Source organism: Azolla caroliniana, unplaced genomic scaffold (genome assembly GCF_043228905.1).
Source record: "Azolla caroliniana isolate FFs.n. ecotype wild unplaced genomic scaffold, voAzoCaro1.0.p SCAF_7, whole genome shotgun sequence".
Classification (NCBI taxonomy): domain Eukaryota; kingdom Viridiplantae; phylum Streptophyta; class Polypodiopsida; order Salviniales; family Salviniaceae; genus Azolla; species Azolla caroliniana.
The window spans coordinates 18,658,234-18,673,697 of NW_028230442.1; positions in this window are offsets into that span (position 1 = coordinate 18,658,234).

A 15,464-nucleotide genomic window follows, 5' to 3' on the forward strand; every position below is an offset into this window, starting at 1 on the left:
ATTTTTACTAATCTTCTTGAAAACTGCCGGAAACCCTAAACCGGATTACAAAAAGCAAATGTTTCTTTTTTGCTTTTCGGATATATCGAAGGTCTTGCTTGAAAGGGTGAAAACTGGCGCGATTTAGGGGGTCAAGATTTACTCCATTGAATAACACGATTAACACTACAAAACATGACAATTAACATCAATTTTAATCATCATGAAGTTAGCACATTATATGTCATTGAATTGTGTAAATGATTTGCATTGATACGTGATCATAAGTGAAACAATACATTTGGTCTCTCTAATTATGTGTATTGAAGTTTATCCAAAAGCATCGTTCTGCTTCTTAAGATAACTAGAACGGGTAATACCCTTGATGGCCATAACCCTCCAAATGAAAACCTTACCTTTGAATAAAATAGGAGAATGCCAACAATCTCCAACATGATTTTCCATCGCATGATGTGATGAACTTTGAAACTTCCCATTCTCTCACAACCCTCCTTGGCATCCACTCATGTCGTTGGATTAATTTGGGATAGGCATCACTTGTTTTCACTTTGGCAAGGCTCTCATGTCCCTCACATGAGCAATCAATCTCGATTGAAGAGCCAACAAAAATGAGTGATCTGACTTTGCAATGCATACAATCCTTGAATATTCGACCAAATGAGTAATGTAATTGTTATCAATCCCAAATCTAGTTCTGCCTGTTTGAACATCATTAATCTTCTTTGGCCATCCACCATGGCATCTTGCACTAAATTCAAACCATCCCTTGCCATTCAATGAACTTGAATTTAGATCCAATGTCTACAAGACCTCCTTTTGCAATGAATTTGTAGATTCTCTGTCTAATGGAGGATTTCATAGGACCATCCAACACCCTCTACCCAAAAGCTAGTAAATGACTAGCTATCATTAACCCAAAACATGTCGTATATTTATCATTATTCACTACATTCCACCACGAGACTATTGTATTTGTTTCTCCAAATAGGATCCCATCCATTTCAATAAATAAGTCATGAACTTTATCCATGGTTAGCATTCCTCAAACAAACATCGAAATTAGAATGAGACTCATTGTGCCAACATGTGTTCATATATATTTAATATTCATGTCCCATCAAGGCTTGTTGGAGTATATAAACATGCTTCCATGTCACCCTAGGAAGGCTTGTGTTTTTATTCCTTTGACATAATAGAAAACTCGTTGAAGTTGCCAACCTATCAATAACAATTGGTCCTTGACTTTTTAGGATATCCATTGAACTAGGCTTGCATTTGATGTTGGGAATAAAGGACCATTTATGCATATTATTAGTGGGTGGGCATGAACATGTCCTCACACTTTAACCTTCATATATGTATATATATATATATATACCTAAAAACCTAAAGGGAAGACACCTAAAAAAATGGATTATGCATCTCTATATCATTGCCTCTACAATGGTCTCTCTCTATATGTTTGTGTATGTGTGTGTGGTCCAATGATGTTAGTTTATTCAACGGGTCATGTTTTCAACATGCCTGACAGTCAACGCGATAGGTCACATTTCAAAGTAGGTGACAATTAGCACAACTCACGACATGGCAACACAAGAAGGAGACAAGTAGTGGGTTGAATTTCATCACAATTCGCCCATGTATAGGTTCTCTACAAGCAATCCACTTATGCACTAACAAAAGCTTGCGATGCTTTTGTCAACTAATGTCTAGAGTTCTCTACTCATGGAAGAGATGAATCGGCAAAACAATGCATCCAATAGGACCTCTAATGCTTTGCATACCAAGGCTATGTTACAATAGAGAGGCAAACTTGATAGCAAAGCTCGTAGTAAAGATGTAGAATGGCATAATTGTGGCAAGAAGAGTCACTTTTTATGTGACTACTACAAACGGAAGAACGAGAAAGGAAATGGTATAAAGACACATGATAATGAAGATGATATGAAGGAATGAAAACCTAAGAAGAGCAATGTAAAATTGAAGAGCTAAATGTGGGCACTCATGACAGTGACACGAGAATGACATTCTTTGTCTCTTCATACTATAATCCACACAGGTTACTTGTAGATAAAAATGGTGACATGCACGCTTGGATTCTCGATTCATATGCTTCTTTTGACATTAGTGTTTTTCTGATGATACAAGGTTGACATGGTTTGTCCATCTCAGGGACAACTATGCACACAACAATGCAAGTATTGGCACTGTGCATTTGTAGTTCCAATATGGTATTTTCTTCACACTTCAACATGTACGGCACATACCTCAACTAAAGAAGAGTTTGATTAGCACATGTCAAATAGATGATCATGGATTTCACTTGACAAATTTCGTCCTCCACATTGTCGTCATGAGGCAAGGAGTTCAAACCATCATAGACCCCATTGGTGGCAAACGAGCAAGAACGGAATGCTTTCACTCACACTTCCTTCCATTAATGTTGAACTAAAAGTCCTACTCTAATTGTTGTACCTTAGTGTGAACATTCCCTATAGTTAGGGCTCAGTTCCCTCTTGTATAACTAGGAGGAATTTCTCCTTGTACAAACTAACAAATGTTAATACATATCTTCTCTTTTGCTACTTGTGTATCTCTCTCTCTCTGTCTTTGTCTCTCTGTACATTCTTTCTCTGTGTATATCTTGAAACAAAACAATGATCACAACACCTCACACTTACTCTACACGTGCTTTCTTCACATCAACAAGATCCACACTCACGCTTCTGCATAGGAATCGGCAACTGTTCGGTTTAGGCTTAACCTGTTTGGCCTTATCCATGCCAAACCAGCTAATCCTAAACCATTTTGGGGTTCTCAAACTTGAACTGAATCGATCCCTAAACTGGTTAAGCCAAAACTGAACTGTGGACCCGAATTGTGAAATGGTTTGGGAACCGGTTTGGGAGAAAAAAGCTGAAGATACCCAAAACACACCACTACCACTTCCTCCTACTCTTCTTCTCCTCCTCATAACTCCCACCCCCGTGGCCTTACCACTAATGAGTCAAACTCAACTCCAAGTCCCACCTCTGCGACTCCCTCTTTGTAGACTATTATGATTGGTCGGTTGACATCCATGAATCCCCCTACCTCCCACCACCCGAACCGTGAGGCCCGAGGCTATGACGATCTATTACTCTTGGTGATCCAATCTTTCTCCAAAGAATGTATATAGCACTCAACAACAAGGAGGTCCCTTAATCGTCCACTATGCAAGCTCTCTCTCCCTCTCTCGTCACTCAACAATATGTTGGCTATAGCTTCCTGTCAGTCTCTCTGTCAACTTTCAAGTTTTAACTTTTAATTTCTAACGATCTAATTTCTAACTTTCTAAACCCTAATTCTTAAATGGCTTTAACGGTCTGGTTTGGCGAGGCTCGAGCCAACTCAAGCCGAGCTCAACCCGTTTAGGTAGGCTCAAGCCTAAACTGAGCGAAGTCGAACTATTAAGTTGATAAACCGCTTTAGCTAAACAATTTAGGCTTGAGCCGAGCCGTTGTCGATTCCTACTTCCACAGTAGTTGACAACAGTCTACCGATAGACTACACACAATTATCGACTAGACACTATTAAGTGTCATCAAGTGGTATCAGAGCGATCTTGGAACTAGGCAATGTTGATATAAGAAGAGGTTTAGGGTTGTGAGATCAGAAATTTCGACAAATACTTTGCCTTATGGAAGGAGATGATGCAGGATGTGTTGATCATTAGACGTAAGATCGAAGCGATCAGGCACAACAGTCGACCATCAACAATGATAGCTGAAGAATGGTGGTTTCATGACGAGATCGCGAGATCGCGAGATCGACAATCCGAATGCATATGGACAAAAATGTCTACTTCAACATGGTGAAAGAGTCGACTGCATTCGCCCTATGGGAGAAGCTTCAATCAGTATATGAAAAGAAGTTACGTTGTTGTGCCTTTCGGTGCCGAATCGTTACGTGAGTCTGGTGGAAATCGCCGAGGTTTTGGACTAGGAGGAGGAGAAGTTTAAGGCTAATAAGAATATGAAAGAGAAAAGTAGGAACCTCGTGAATTTCATGAGTATAGTGAATTAGTATAATTAGTATTAAGAATATCAATAAATCAACCCAAACTTTCAATAGATTGGAAGAGAGAGATAGGAAATCGTGAATCACACGAGTATAATCAATTCAATCAATATTTAGAAAACCCAAAATCGACAACAACCCTTTACAATTTGCTCCCCCCATCCTTATATAGTGATGGGAGAGTTTAAGTTTACCACATGCAAGCATCATGCCTTTTCTAACTCTAGTGTTCATGCACACTACATGTGCACGATTGGGTTTCTATCACACCTTTTCATTTAACTCGAGTGTGTATGCATGAATAACTTTTTCTATCATGCTTATCTAGAATATTTACATAGGATAAAGTTTAGTACAACTTTAAAACTCATAATGTGCTAGTACAATGGTAAGGCTTAAAATCGCTAACATGGAGGTACAGGGTTCAAATCTTGCCCTATGCATGTAACATATTTTCTCTTATTTCTTTATACTTAAGTCAATCGGGTACTCCACGCATATTTTACGTAGTGTACAAAGTACACTACGACAACGCTCCTCCAAACTCATCTTGATTTGGCAGTTGTTCAACATGAAGATGAGGGAGTTAGAGTCGACAACCTCCCATACCAACACCTTTAGTCAAGTGTTGACCGAACTCTCCTTGCAAGGCTTGAATTTTGAAGAAGAAATCAAGGCATTTGCACTCCTTTCGAGCTTCCACATGAGATGGGAAGTGTTTTGTACCACCATCACCAATAACTCGATGAACCTGACACTTGATGAAGTGATCAAGGTGGTGTTGTTCGAAGAACTTTGAAGAAAGTCGATGGGACTCACCAATGACAATGTCGAAGCACACTTCTTTGGGGAATGGCTTAGAGAATCGACTACGACCAAAGCATGCCAAGAAAGAGAAACGATTGACAACGGTCGAAGTCGAGAGATGCACCTTTGAATGCCTATTACACACACTACATGAAGGCCGACCACCAAATTGCCGACTGTTGGACATTGAACAAAAAGGGCGAAGGCTAAAGATTTGAGCGGAATACATGCTCTTTTGACTCGAATCAGCCATCATTTAGCAACCAAATCCATGTCGTCGAATCACTATCGGGAGAAGTCCTTTCATTAGAAGGCTCCTTGACCAATGAGGTCATGTATAGTGCATATCAAGATACACAAACGTGGTTGCTTGATTCGGGCGCCACCTTTCACGTGACCCCCCATAGAGAATGGTTTTCGAACTTTGAGACTAATGTCGGCTCGATTTGACTTGAAAATGCGCAAGAGTACAAGATCATTGGAACATGTGAAATACCCATTTGGATGTCGAATGAAGCATAATCATCGTACACCAAGTCTGGCACGTGTCCAATCTTCAAAGGAGTTTAATCTTCATCGACATGTTGGCCGAAGATAGGTACAAGACGACATTGAGAGAGTCTTCATGGAAAATCTTGAAAGAAAATCTACACATAGACCATGGTGTGAAGTACAACAATTTGTACCCACCCACAATGTATAGTTGGGAGGGATCACTCAACGTAGCGGAGATGCCGACATCGTCATTGTGGCTTAAGTGACTCGGCCACATGTCATAACAGGGCTTGAAAGGCTTACGACACTTGGCTACATGCCGAATCTTCAACATTTGGAATTCGACTTTTGCGAGCACTGCCAATATGGGAAGAAGACCCGAAGTTCTCACTCTACTCACCACGAGACGATATGAATACCCTTAGAGCTATTTCATAGTGATATCTACAAGCTAATGCCCCAAAGATCTCTAGGCGGTGTGTGGTACTTCTTCACATTCATAGATGATTATACACGCACGGTTTGGATTTATCAATCCAAAGACGAAGGGCTTGAAACATTCGCTTAGTGGATAATCGAAGTCGAAAACAGATCTGGCCACAAGGTGAAAAATTTCTATTAAGACAACGGAGGAGAATACATCTCTATAGCCTTCGCGAAGTACCTGCCCGAAAAAGGGATCTGGCACCAACAGACAACTCCCCACACCCCGTGATACAGAATAGTGTGGCCAAATGGTGTCGTGTCATATGGTGCCAGATTGTTGCATGATCGAGTGGAACCACCGAGGTTTTGGACTAGGAGGAGGAGGAGGAGTTTACGATGGATAAAATTATGAATAGATTGAAAGAGAGAGAGAGAGAGAGAAAGAAAACTCGTGAATTCACGAGTATAGTGTATTAGATTAATCAATATTTAGAAACTTAATAATTCCCCAGGAATTCAACCCCTTTTACATTTTGCTCCCACCCTTATATAGTGATAGTAGAGGCTAAGTATATCTCCCCACGTGGCAAGCATCGTGCTTTCTCTAACTATAGTGCACACTAATTACGCATGAGTAAGTTTCCTAGAATATATATGTGAGAATAAGCTATTGTATATATTAAAATCTATAATTATATCACTCATGATGAGTTAGTACAACGGTAAGTTTTGGGGTTTTCATAAAGGTACAGGGTTTGAACCCTGCCCTGTGCATGTAACATATTTTCTTTGTAAATAAAATGAGGAGCAAGAGTGGCTAAGATGCAACAGAAGGATTGTGTGTGTGTGTGCACGTAAGGCAAACAGAGAGAGAGAGAGAGAGAGAGAGAGAGAGAGAGAGAGAGAGAGAGAGAGAGAGAGAGAGAGCTTAAGCCAAAGATAAAAGAATGTATATTACATTAACCAAAATACTTCCAACGGTAACTAAGTTACAAGGGGTTGGTTTAAATACCAACTAAACTAGGGCAAGTGCCCTTTCTACTATTTACAAAACTAGCCTGATATGACCGTGAGCTAGTGTGAAACCTATTACTGTGGGAAGTTGAGTTCGACTCTCAACACGCCCCTTCGAACACAAGTTCTATTTGTCGAAAAGTTGTTTCGGTTCTGTCTTCGGAATTCGGCTTCCGGCATTCATAATCCTCGAACTGGATTGTTCAGCTTTTTGGCTTCGTGCTCGTGTTGCGTACTCACGTATCGTTGCATGTTGCGTACTCAATCAATTGCGTACAGTGCACGTGTCACTTGCAATACTCCTCCTCAAGCTCGGCAATGTGGATGTCGCGAGACCAAGATCCAATGCAAATTGCCCGAGCTTGTCGACTCCTAAGGCCTTCGTAAAAATATCAACAATTTGGAGGTGCATATTGATATGTTGCATATCGATATCTTCGGCTTGTACGCGCTCGCAGATGAAGTGGTAGTGCACTTCGATGTGTTTAGTCTGTGTGTGGAAGATGGGGTTCCGAACGAGGTAGACGCTGCTCATGTTGTCGCAGAAGAGGCGAATTGGATCCGTAATGGGAACGCCCAGATCCTTAAGTATGTGCTTGAGCCATACGGCTTCGCATGCGATGATTGTTGCACCCCTGTATTCGGCTTCTATGCTCGATTGTGCGACTGTCGACTGTGTCTTACTACTCCAGGAGATCTCTCTGCTGTCAAGGGAGAAGATGAATCCAGACGTGGATCGTTTGTCCGCTTTGTATCTTGCCTAGTCTGCGTCTGTGTATCCTCTTAGTGCAATCGAGATGAAGGTTTCGCGGATTCTGCATGAATTGGCTAAGTAGGCCGACTGAATAACTGAGATCGGGTCGCGTAATGGTGAGATAGATTAAGCTGTTGATCAGTTGACGATACTGAGTTGACTCACACACGGCTGTGCTAGAATCGACATCCATCTTGAGATTACGATCAAGTGGGGTGGAGATAGGTTTGCATGCGGCCATTCCGAACTTGTAGAGCAAGTTGAGAACGTAGTGCCATTGAGAGATCATTATTCCGACTGGTGTTCGAATTACAGTAACCATTCGGTTAAGTTCGCACTTTGAACGCATGGGTGAAGTGCGCACTTAACCGAGCTGCGCATTTAGGGGTTTTCTGAAAAAATTTGGGGCTTTTTGAAATTTTTTAGGGTTTCTTGAAATTTTTCCCTTCTCTGTTCATATCATATGTTTCTTCATTAGAAAAGTGATTGATTTATGTGATATAATTGACCTAAAATGTTTATGGTTTCAGCATACTCTTGTTGGATATCACTTTTTCCCGATTCCATATTACCTTGAGTTTTTGCCTTTTTGCTAGGCCTACCTAATGAATTTCCTTGGATATGATGAGATTTTTCTTTGCATTCTCTTCCTAGTGGTGGGAGGTTTGAGGAATCGTAGTAGAGATGGAGATGGAGGAGAGCGAAAAAGAGAGAGGAGGAGCAATGGAGAAAGCATAGGCTAGAACAGAAAGAAAATAAACGAGATGTACAGAAAGAGAAAGAGAGGGAGGAGGGAGTGAAAGAAAGAAGGAGAAAATTAAGAATGAACGAAGGCGGTGACGGGAGGAGGTGGCGGTGGTGGTGGCGGGAGGAGAGATGGAGAGAAAGAAACAAAATTAAGAAAGTGAGGGAGGGAGGGAGGGAGGGAGAGAAAGAAACATAATTAAGAATGAATGAATACGGAAAAGGAAATAGATAATTGGGTTAAGTAGGAAAGTTTATTTTCTTTAACGAGAATCAAAATTACCTACTCACAGTTCTACACACACACATACAACACATAACACGCACACAAACACTACAACGGGAGAGACCAATTCTGAGATTTTGTTCTTTTTTCCTTGCATTTCTCTTTGTGCATTTCCAGGAGACCCCACCCACAATCACGTAACAAATTCTTTTAATTTTTTTTTTTTGTTAGAAACTCCTTTCTTTTATTGTTTTTTGAATGTTTGGAACATAATTTTAATTTCGTTTGATGTAATTTCATCATGAACAATGTAATTTTTTTGATCAGGATTTTGACCTCTATAAAAAAAACGCACTTAATAGAATGGTGCACTTAAGTGGGCACACACTTAACCGAATGGTTACTGTACTTCAATGCCTAGGAAGTAATGGAGCTCGTGCAGGTCTTTCATTTCGAATCTGCTGAAGAGAAGTGATTTGACTTTGTTAATCTCGGCGAGATCCTTTCCTCCAATGACCAAATCATCCACGTAAAGGATGATGACAAGCGGGCTATCTGACTCATGTCAGATGTACAAGGAGATTTTGACATTCGAAATCTGATCTTATGAAGATACTACATGATCTTTGAGTGCCACGCACGGGGTGCTTGTTTGAGGCTGTAGAGTCATTCTAGAATGTAGAGTAATATAGAATATTCCTATGATATTAGATTTCATATTCTAGAGATTATACATATAAGAATGTTAATACAATGGTTAAGGATTTGACGTGTGTACAACAAGGTCGTGGGTTCAAATCTTTTCGATGCATGATGTGACTGTTATCATGACACTATCCCCCTTCTTCGACGACACGTCTCACGGGTCGTAGGGTTTGTATTAGGACCTGGTTTACAAGGATATTGGCGATGAAATGCATTGACGAGTTCTGCAGCATTGGAAAGATTTGTGGCAGGATCCCAAGTTCGATCATTGGGGGTATAGCCTAGCCAATCGACTAAGTAATACAGCTTGTTGCGCACGATTTTAGAATCGAGAACGACACGATTTTAGAATCGAGAACGGCAGCAACTTCAAATTCAGGCCCGTCCAAGAACTCGACAGGTGGTGGGGGTGTCGTAAGACGGCCCGGAATTGAACTTGTAGTATAAGGTTCCAAAAGGGATACATGAAACACCGGATGAAGATGCATTTGCGGAGGGAGGTCAAGACGAAATGCAACATCACTTATCTTACTAGTGATCATGTAAGGGCCAAAACGTTGGTAATCCAATTTACTGCAAGGTCGAGTGGTCTTGATGTTGTGTTGGAGAAGCCATACATGATCCCCAATGCGGAAATTTTTTGAGGAGTCTAGACGATGACGATCGGCAAGCCTCTTGTGTGTAAATTGAGCATCGTGCAAATTGTGGAGAATGTTAGCTTGAATTTCTTGGAGGCGACTAAGACGATCCTCGGCAGCAGGGTTGATAGGAACTTCTGGATGCGCATTCATTGTCCACCGAGGATGACAACCCGTTGTCGCGTTGTTACGCGCGTGCGTGGAGAAGGGCGGAACCACGGGGGTCTTGGACTAAGGAGAAGGGGAGAAGGAATAGGACTTCGGAATGGAGCTTAGCACAAGAAGAGAAAGAATGAACAAGAGGAAGATGGAGGCCAAATGCTCAACAAGATATATTAGAACCGAAAACCGATTACAAAATGGCGGCTGCGTAGGCCGCACCGAACGACTATGATAAACCCGAAACCCTAATCCGACGAAGAAGAAAAGAAACCCTAAACCTAACGCTCGTCCTATGTGGTATACCTTTCGCACTCAAAATAGGCAACCCCCACAATGGTGCTCTTCCTCTCCCTTTATAGCACAAGGAGAGAAGACCGTTTACAAAAAGGGTGCTACAAAATATCCCCTTTCAATCAATGGGGATATTTCCCTTGATTTTAGGGGAGGTGGGAAGGATGGGTCTTAACTCCCACCTCTACACGAACTACTATGTACCTATCTCTCTCTCTCACGTGGATGTGCGCGCAAAAGCACATCACCTTTACACTTTACAAATCCTAAGGTGCATTTCTAGCACCATACTTATCACTATCGATAAATAGAAATACAACATGTTGATGTGCAACGTTGCACATCGCGGGTTTGCTTGCTTCGCTCGGGTTTCCGCCTACGGACGAAAATCTTCACGACACCGTATTTGCGAAAAATGGGGAATATCCTGTAGAAGAATGGGCTGAGTTGTTGTAAGCGAATTCCGCCAAGTGCAAAAAAGCAACCCAATCATCTTGTTGATAGTTGATGAAACAACGAAGATATTGTTCCAATGTCTGGTTGGTACGCTCTGTTTGGCCATTTGTTTCAGGATGATAGCCCGAAGAAAGCTTAACTGAAATGTGGAGAAGTTTGAACAGGTGCTTCCAAAACTTTGAGATGAATTGTGGACCACGATCACTAATAATATCATCCGGCAGACCATGATGCTTAAATACCTCCCGCATAACGAGATCAGCCGTCTCTTGACTAGTAATCGACTTTGTACATGGCAAGAAATGTGCCATTTTCGTAAATCGATCAACCATTGTGAGAATTGCATCAAAACCTTTTGAAACTGGGAGATCAGTAATGAAGTCCAAGGATATAGACTTCCAAGGTGTTTCCGGAATGGGAAGTGGTTGTAGTAAGCCATAGGGTCGGTGACGAGGATTCTTTGATCGACAACATATATCACAACTCCGAACATACTCCTCAACAAAATGACGAAGGCGAGGCCACCAATAGCGTCGAGAAATTAATTCTAGAGTCTTGTGAACTCCAAAATGACCAACCATTGGTGAGTCATGGCAATGTTGCAAAACTTGTAGCCGTGGGGGACCATCAGGAACATACAATAAATTTTGTTGAAATAGAAAACCATCATGCCAATAGAACTGACAATAGTCATTACGAGGATTTTTCGACTGTGAGCAAGAAGCACGATCCGGGACGATATGATCCAAAACATCCTTGGCGAAATCATCAGTGGCCATATGATCTCGAATGGAATCAAGAAGAGTGGAATTTTCAAGAGTTGTTATGGCATTAACTACCATTAATCGTAATCGATTAGGACCCAAAATGATTTATTTTTGATGCTCAAATGCAGGTTCCCCTGGACGAAGTTCCATATAAGAGCGCCGAGAAAGAGCATCTGCTTTGCCTTGTTGCATCCCAGGGCGATATATGATGATAAAGTCGAAGTGAGTCAAAAATTGTGCCCACCGGGCTTGTCGCCGACTCAAGACTCGCGCATTTTGGAAATAAGTCAGGTTCTTATGATCATTGTAGACAATGATCTGCTGAGAAGAACCTTCTAGGAAATGTCGCCATTGTTGAAACGAATCCACGATTGCAAGAAGCTCTTTGTCATGGATCTCGTAGTTGATCTCTGCAGCTTCAAACTTTCGTGAATGAAAGGCGACAGGGTGTAGTTGTCCATCATCTCCAGTCTGCGAGAGGACACTCCCTAGTGCAAAATCGGATGCATCGGCTTCGAGGATGAAGCGTTTTGTTGGGTCGACATGTGCTAAGATAGGTGCCGTTGTAAATGCTCGTTTTAAGCTTTCGAATGCCTCGACTGCATCTGAACTCCATATAAATGGTTGATCTTTATGTGTGAGCTGAGTAAGCGGAAGCACAACCTTGGAATAATCTTTAATAAATTTTCGATAAAAATTTGCAAACTCGAGAAAACATTGCACATCACGCACTGAAAGGGGCGTTTGCCACTCTAAAATTGCTTGTACCTTCGTGGGGTCCATAGCAATACCATTTGACGATACAACATACCCCAAAAATTCCACTTGATTCTGGCCGAAACTACACTTTTCTAATTTTGCGTAGAGACCATATTCTCGGAGTCGGCACAGTACTTGACGAACATGTTCATCGTGCTCCTCTTGGGTCTTTGAGTAGATTAAAATATCATCTAGGTAAACTATAGTGAAGATATCAAGAAAATCTCGAAAAATATCATTCGCCATATGTTGGAAAACAACAGGTGCATTCGTGAGACCAAATGGCATCACTATATACTCAAAATGTCCATAGCGAGTGCGGAAAGCTGTCTTCCATTCATCCCCCAGGCGAATCCGAACTAGATTATATGCTCCGCGAAGGTCCAACTTCGTGAAATATTTTGCACCACTGAGACGTTCCAAAAGATTCGCGATTAATGGTAGAGCATATCTATTTCGGATAGTCACTTTGTTTAGCCCTCGATAATCCACGACCAACCGAAGAGTCCCATTCTTCTTCTTAACGAAGAAGATAGGTGCACCAGCAGGGGGTCTAGAATGCCGAATGAATCCGTTTGCCAGATTCTCATCAATATATTCCCGCAAAGTCTCTAGCTCTACAGGGGAGAGATTATAAATTGGGCCCCATGGAGGTTCTTTCCCTGGTTGTAAGTCAATAGGGCAGTCGTATGGCCGATGCTCCGGCAATGTATTGGCCTTCACCTTATCAAAGACATCTGAAAACTCCTTGTATTTCTCTGGTAGTTTAATATCCGCTTCACGTGAAGTGGATGATGGAGTTGCTATTATTGCGAAGATGAACATGGCCTCGTTCCCCCCTTCCTCCCGCAACTGTTGTAAAGAGATGGGCGATAACTCTGGGGATCTATTAGCACATGTAGGAGAGAGGGATGCGGGATTTGTGCTTTTTTCCCGGGTCTCCTCAATTGTTCTTTTCATCCAATCAATCTTCGGGTTATGGAGTTCAAACCAAGGGAGACCTAGAACTATTGGGTGGTCCGGACTACGAATAATATTAAAAGAGATTATGCTTGCCAAATTGCCAAGAACTATCCTAATTGGCTCGGACTCCTCGACTATATCTCCTGATGCTATGGGACGTCCATCAATGACTCCTACGGCTACTGGGCTGGGAAGCTTATTCAAGAGGATGTTTTGTGACAAGGCAAATTCACAATCCATGAAACAAGAGTTGGCTCCAGAATCTAGAAGGGCAGAGGCTAGGACTCGATGACATGTAGATGTGGTAAGCTCGACTTGTGCTGAAAAAACTCGACTCACTTGATTTGATGAAATGGAACCACGACTAGGAACTAACTCTACATAGCTAGGATGGTCCAGCCAAATGGTTCCTATTTTGGCCGGACTTACTCGTTTAACACATCCTCTAATTGACTTAAGACATCGAATCTATTCTCATGACATGGACTATGAGGCTTATTTATGTTATTAGAAGTAACAATAGAACTCGATGTAGGGTTTTCATGGGCACTTACTTGGTATACTTGACGCCTAGGTTTATGTGGACAATTTACAACTATATGTCCTGGACCGCCACAATACAGGCAGAGGCGATGCGCTCGACGTCGTTGCTTCTCAGCATCTAATAACGGCCCACGACGTTGTGTTGACTCTATTTCCATCGGAGTTGGGCCATCCCTTGTAATGGGTCTAGAAACTTGTGGAGGCGTTGCGACTACGAAAGCGTAAGTCTGCTCAGGTTGGCGGCGTAACATTTATTGGCGCTCAAAACGTCGCTCAAATAGACGATTATCACATCGCACAGCTCGACTAATGGCTTCTGTAAGTGACTTCGGATCTTCAGGGAAAGTAAGAAGAAGATCTTTGACATCATTTCTCAAACCTTGACGGAATTGATCCATTAAAGCTGCCTCATCCCAAGGGATATCACATGCCAAGAGACGGAACTCGGCTGCATAAGACGACGCGAGACGATCTCCTTGTCGGAGCCTTCAAATCTTGTTTATCGCTGTCTTAGTGCTGTCGGTGTCTCCGAAACTAGCTTGAAACTCTTTAACAAATGCCTCGAAATCCTCCAACAATAGCGATTTCTACTCAAGAAGTGGTGCGAACCATGCTAATGTCGTACCGCATAGCAAAGTTCCCACTAATCCCACACGAGCAGCATCAGTTGGATACCGATTGGGATGTAGCTGAATAACTAGATGAACTTGATTCAAAAAGCCTCGAAATAAAGACCTCGTACCATCAAACTTGGCAGGGAGGTTGATCTTTGGCTCTCTAGGGGAGTTCTGAGACCCTGACGCTTGCTCTCGTAATGACAATATAGTCGCCTCAAGTTGATGAACCCGCTGTGATAACTCTTCATATTGTTGAGCTTTTTCGGCCCTCACGTGTTGTAGATCTCCAAGTAGCCTTTGATTCTCATGCTCTAATGCCACAAATTTATTCGTGAGCATGTCGAGCTCAGAAAGAACACACATGTATTCTTGTTTGCTCATGGACTCCATAGCTTATGAGGGGAGAGGAGAAGGAAGAAGAGAACTTGTTAGGGTTTATGGAAGACGAAGAGATGAAAGGAAAAAAATTGGTTCGAACTGTCAAGACTGAGAGAGAGAAAGAGAGAGAAAAAGAGATAGAGAGATAATTGAAAGAGAATTATTATATTGAAGCGTAAAATGGATTACAAAGAGTAGGCTACAAAATGGCGTTGAACCAATTTAGGTTTGGGATGGGTGGTAGATCCCTATTTATAAGTAATAGAGAACACTCTAGAATATTCTAGGTTATCCTAGAATGTAGAGTAATCTAGAAGATCTCTAGAGTATTCTAGAAGGTTCTAGTGGTATAGAACACTCTAGAATATTCTAGGTCATTCTAGAATGTAGAGTAATATAGAATATTTCTATGATATTAGATTTCATATTCTGAAGGTTATATATATAAGAATATTAATACAATGGTTAAAGATTTGACATGTGTACAACAAGGTTGTGGGTTCAAATCCTTTTGAGTCATAATGTGAGTGTCATGATCCTTTCGATGCATGATGTGATTGTTATCATGACAGACATTGTGTTTCACTTTATAAATCCATCGACAACCAATCACTTTCTTCTACGGTGTGTGAGGGACGAGATTCCATGTCTCGTTTTTGC